The sequence below is a fragment of the Pan paniscus genome, chromosome 15 (genome assembly GCF_029289425.2).
Source record: "Pan paniscus chromosome 15, NHGRI_mPanPan1-v2.0_pri, whole genome shotgun sequence".
Taxonomy (NCBI): Eukaryota; Metazoa; Chordata; class Mammalia; order Primates; family Hominidae; genus Pan; species Pan paniscus.
The window spans coordinates 60262558-60268547 of record NC_073264.2 but is presented as its reverse complement, the minus strand read 5'-3'; the positions used below and the strand labels follow the sequence as shown (position 1 = coordinate 60268547).

The 5990-nt window shown below is 46.2% G+C and overlaps 1 pseudogene; it reads left to right on the top strand.

Moving 5' to 3' along the window:
• The first annotated feature begins 843 nt into the window (after window positions 1-843).
• Window positions 844-4623, top strand: LOC100975091 (aldo-keto reductase family 1 member B1-like; annotated as a pseudogene).
• Window positions 4624-5990: the final 1367 nt, after the last annotated feature.

Sequence of the window (5990 nt, the reverse complement as noted above, 5' to 3'; positions counted from 1 at the left end):
GGCCAGAAACTGATGTAAATGTGTAACACTGCTAGGTATAGAAGAGAGAAAGTGGGGGACTAGGCTGGACTGGAGGGTGACACACCCACACACACACACACAAAATGCATGTCTAAGCTTGTATGGGGCCAGATTTGAACCATAGGCCCCAACTTAGCAATGATTAAGCCTCTAATCCCCTTATTTTATAGACAGAGAAACTGAGGTCACCTGTATGGTTGATGGCAAAGCTGGGAATAGAATCTCTGTCTCCCAACCGGGAGGTTTAGGGGATTGTGTATAAGACGTATGTACAAAACACAGTCATGAGAGCATGTTATCACCCCAAAATACTGTCACTTGGTGTGGCTGCTGTGCAGGCTTCAGAGAGAGAGAGAAAAGTGATAGGAGAGGGGCTAGAGATGGAGCCAGCGGCTGGACCCTGAAGAGTCTTCTCTGCCATTGAGTTTGGACCCAATCCTGGGAAAAAAACCAAAACAAAACAAAGCTCGGGAAGCCACTAGATTTTAATATAGAAACTTGTCCCTGAGGGAATGCTACAAGGAGGGACTACTCCTTCACCATTGGCCAACCCCATAGAGTGTGACAGGCGAAGTCACCCTTAGGCCAGGCTAGGAGGCCAATTTTCAGAGGGTGTTCTCTTCTCTTCACAGACTTTGTTCAGCCCCTCAGGCCAGTGCACAGGCTCAGTCTCCACTATGCCAGCGGAGTTAGACACTGAACCCAATGCGCAAGCAATCTTCCTCGCTGGTAGTGTTGGGCAGAAGGGCTGCTGGGGGATGAGAATATCACAGATCATAGCTAATATTCTTGAAATTAGAAGCAGACAACTTTAAAGATTCATTGGTCTTAAAGAGATGATCTATCTAAATAATTTATTATCCAGAGGTGAAAATTCTCCGAATTCATTTTCTAAGGATCTCATTATTCAAAGTGTTCTTATTGCCTCCATCCTAAAATAATGTTCTTTTTTAGGGATAACTTTATTTACTATAAGGAGAATTATAAAAGTAAATTTACAGGAAAATGGCAAAGTATGAATTGTATAAGAATGTCACAACCTCTGTCTCTTATTTAGTGTTACTCTCTTGCAGTTTGGATGACAAGAAACCATGGCTTAAGGTAAAGTGATTAAAGGTTCCCCAGGAGCTCCAGCTGTCAGTGTAGAACAGCCTTTCTCATCATGGATTTTCTCTTTCCATACTTAAAATGTGTTCCTCTTTTTATTCGTTGTCCACTGTGGGCAGACATCTGTGAATAATGGGGGAAATGCTTATAACCACCATGGGCAGCATTCTATGACCTAATCAATCTGCGGAAATTTCAGTGGTTAATTAGTACCAAAGAAATAGCAAGCATATCTGGGCCATCATTTACAAGAAAACACTGCCCTTCTTTTTTTTGTTTGAGAGAGTGTTGCTCTGTCGCCCAGGCTGGAGTGCAGTGACACGATCTCGGCTCACTGCAACCTCTGCTTCCCAGGTTCAAGCAATTCTCCTGCCTCGGCCTCCCGAGTAGCTGGGATTACAGGCACATGCCACCACGCCTGGCTAATGTTTTTGTATTTTTTGTATTTTTTTTTTTTTTTTTTGAGACGGAGTCCTGCTCTGTTGCCCAGGCTGGAGTGCAGTGGCATGATCTCTGCTCACTGCAAGCTCCGCTTCCCGGATTCACACCATTCTCCTGCCTCGGCCTCCCCAGTAGCTGGGACTACGGGCGCCCACCAGCACGCCCGGGCTAAATTTTTTTGTGTTTTTAGTAGAGACGGGGTTTCACCATGTTAGCCAGGATGGTCTCAATCTCCTGACCTCGTGATCTGCCCGCCTTGGCCTCCCAAAGTGCTGGGATTATAGGTGTGAGCCACCACGCCTGGCCCAAAAACACTGTTTTATGGGAGATTATAGGTTATTTTTTTCTTCTCCATAAAAAGTTATGATGAGAATAAAAATGTCTTCTAAATTTGCCTTTTTTTTTTTTCTTGAGATGGAGTTTTGTTCTTGTTGCCCAGGCTGGAGTGTAGTGGCACAATTTCAGCTCATTGCAACCTCCGCCTCCCGGGTCCAAGGGATTCCCCTGTCTCAGCCTCCCATGTAGCTGGGATTACAGGCACCCGCCACCATGCTGAGCTAATTTTTGTATTTTTAGTAGAGTCGGGGTTTCACCATGTTGGCCAAGCTGGTCTCGAACTCCTGACCTCAGGTGATCTGCCCACCTCGGCCTCCCAAAGTGCAGGGATTACAGGCATAAGCCACCGTGCCCAGCCTAAATTTGCCCTTTCTAAGACTTGCTATAAGCACTCTTTCTATATAGGTCCTGTTATTTGACTTTATGGGATCTCCTACCTATTGATCTCTGCATTAACCCTACCTGTGCGACGCTGTGTCTTTACCTTTCTCTTGAATTTGGCTTAGATTTTACTGCCCATTGTTCCAATATCACTCTTGCTCACTCCCTTGTCAGTCTTCTTTAGTTGCACCTGAACTGATGAGTGGTTCCTAACTGCTGCTGCACATTACTGGGAAACTTCCTCAGAACACAAATGTCCTGGCCAACCATCAGGTTTATGGAGCCTGGAATCTCAGGGACATAGTCCATGCATGTGTGTGAGTGTTCCCAAAAAATTCCCAGTGTGATTCTGACACAAATCCCAGTTAAATAACCACTGATCCTAACCAAACCCTCTGTTGGCTAATCTAGCTATTTTTTCATCTCTGTGATTGCATCAAGCAGCTGAGAAGTGCTGGGGCGCTATCACACACAGGTGCCCATTGTCACTACAGTTTCATAGTCACCAGCCTCAACTGGGCACTCCGTGCTGCCCGTGCATCCTACCAAGTTTCTTTGACTGGCCCACCACTCTCTACAATTGCCATTTCAAACCTTCCACACTCTTTGGCTTCTCTTCTCTTCCTCTCAATTTCAGCAGATGATTTTTTGCTTCCTAAGTGGGAAATTCACAATTTGTTGCAATACAATTTATAAACCTACTTGTATTAGCACCTATTCTCTTCTCTCCTGTTCCAGTGGAGGAGGAATCTCTTCCATCTAAAGTGAATCCTTTCATGTGTTCTCTGGATCCCATTCCTCCCCACCTCCCCTAATAGACAAGAAGCAGAATTCAACTAATCTATACATTTAGCTTATCATCTTGACTTCTTAGGGCATTTTACACAGTTTACTCTGTCCTTCTTGAGCTCGTCTGTCCTTTTTCCTTAGCTGTTGTGATAATATACACTCTCTTGGTGTCTTTTGTACCTTGCTGTCCCTCCTCCAAGTCTTTCTTTCTTTTCTTTTTTTTTTTTTTTTTGAGATAGAGTATCGCTCTGTCGCTCAGGCTGGAGTGCAGTGGTGCAATCTCAGCTCACTGCAAGCTCCGCCTCCTGGGTTCATGCCATTCTCCTGCCTCAGCCTCTCAAGTAGCTGGGACTACAGGCACCCACCATCACGCCCAGCTAATTTTTTGTATTTTTAGTAAAAATGGGGTTTCACTGTGTTAGCCAGGATGGTCTCGATCTCCTGACCTTGTGATCCATCCGCCTCATCCTCCCAAAGTGCTGGGATTACTGGCATGAGCCACCACACCTGGCCTCTTCCAAGTCTTTCTTTACTGGTTTTTCCTACCTAATATTTAAATATTGAAGTTTCTGTGCATGTTTCTGGGAAGGGGTCTGGGAAGCACTGCATCCATGGCCAGCCACCTCATGCTCAACAATGGCACCAAGATGGCCATCCTGGGATTGGGCATCTGAATGTCCCCTCCAGGCCAGGTGACCAAGGCTGTGAAGGTGGCAATTGATATCAGGTACCGCCACATCCACTGAGCCCAGGTACGAGAATGAGAATGAGATAGGGGTGGCCATTCAGGAGAAGCTCAGGGGGCAGATGGTGAAGCGTGAGGAGCTCTTCATCATCAGCAAACTCTGGTGCACATACCATGGGAAGGGCCTGGTGAAAGGAGCCTGTCAGAAGATGCTCAGTGACCTTAAGCAGGGCTACCCGGACTACTACTTTGTTCACTGGCCAGCCAGCTTTAAGCCTGGGAAGGAATCCTTCCCATTGGATGAGTCAGGCAACGTGGTTCCCAGTGACACTGACATTGTGGACACACGGGGTGGCCATGAAGAGCTGGTGGATGAAGGGCTGGTGAAAGCTACTGGCATCTCCACCTTCAACCATCTCCAGGTTGAGAGGATCTTAAACAAACCTAGGTTGAAGTATAAGCCAGCAGTTAACCAAATGGAGGGCCACCTGTGCCTCACACAGAAGTTAATCCAGTACTGCCACTCTAAAGGCATTATGGTGACTGCCTGTAGTCCCCTTGGCTCTCCTGACAGCCTCTGGGCCAAGGCTGAGGACCCTTCCCTCCTGGAGGATCCCAAGATCAAGGCAATCATAGCCAGGTGATCATAGCCAGGCGATCCAGGTTTGGATCCGGTTCCCCAGGCAGAGGAACTTGATGGTGATCCCCAGGTCTGTGATACCAGAATGCACTGCTGAGTCACAGACTTTGAACCAAGCAGCCAGGATATTACCATCTTATTCAGCTACAACAAGAACTGGAGGGTCTGTGCCTTGGTAAGCTGTGCCTCTTATAAGGATTACCTCTTCCATGCAGAGTTTTGAAGGGGTGGATGCCTGCTCATCCCCAGTGACCTACACTTGTTTTTCCTGCTCATTTTTTTCTTGCAAATATAGCATGGCCTGTGTCACTCAGTGGTGGAACAACAACCACTAGACTGACCAGCCAGGGCTTTTCTAGCTTGATGTTGGGTCTGAGGAGCAGTGTCAGTAGAGTAGAAGTCTATTCCAGTTTCCTCTGCCCTTTTTTTTGCCCAGCTGGGGAAAGTGTAGCGTGCATACCCTTTTTTTGACCAAGGAGAAGCAAAATCTACAAGGTCAAAATAGTGCCACTAACAGTCACGTTTTGACTGCTTGTAACTTTTCAGCAAGACTTCTCTTTGCCTAAAAAAAAAAAAGTGCTGTTGTGAGCTTAAAAAAAAATTTGACATTTCTTAGGCTGTGTACTACCATTTTAACTTCCACTCCCCCATTTTCTTCAAACCTCCATCTTTGTATTATTGTGTGTGTGTGTGTGTGTGTTCAGTTATAGGAATTTGGGTGTGCAAAAGTGTAAATTTCTTTTTAAAACATTTCTCATAGTCTCATTTCTGCTGATAGTAGTAACTCAGTTACTTTGGCTCAGGGTTTCTCAACCTCAACACTCTTCACATTTTGGACAGGATAATTCTTTGTTGTGAAGGTTGTCCTACATGTTTTGGGATGTTTAGCAGCATCCCTGGCCTCCACTCATAAGATGCCAGCAGCCTCCTGCCCTTCCTAGTTGTGCCAACTACAAAATGTCTCCAGATCATATCAAATGTCCCTGGAGGTGTAAAATTGTCCTTGGTTGAGAACCACTGCATTTACCTTAAACTCAGTCTCTTTGGGGGTACCTAGTCATTTTGTTTCACCTCATCTTCCTTTTCCTTCCCATCTCCCTGGGAGTGGTCAGAGGCTCTGGAGGACTTATGCATAACCTTGACATTCTCAGAGAAACCTTTGATCTGCAATTACTTCTCCACTGGCATTCACTGTTGCTGTCACTCAAAGCCTGTTCTCACAACAGGCTCACTGCAGGACCATTGCTCTGCTGGGTTTTGGCGTCTCCCCTGTTGCTTTCCCATAGTTCCTGCCTCAACATTGGCCGGTGGCTGTCTAGCTTCTGAAACTCAGCAAAATTTTTCCGTCTCAACTCTGACTGTGGCTGCCCATCCCACAGCCTCTACTGTGAGAATCTCTCTTCCTCTTCTGCAAGTTGATATTTTAGTTCCCTCTGTGCTTACTCAAGTCCCTGATCACTTGCAGGGGCTCCTTCAAGGTGGCATCTGTGTATGAGGTGGGGTCTCATCTCCTTTCTCCTTGAACCTGACTCATCCTTTCCATTTTAGTGCAGCTACTCCATGTTGGCATGGGGTGCCCTGGAAGGCAGC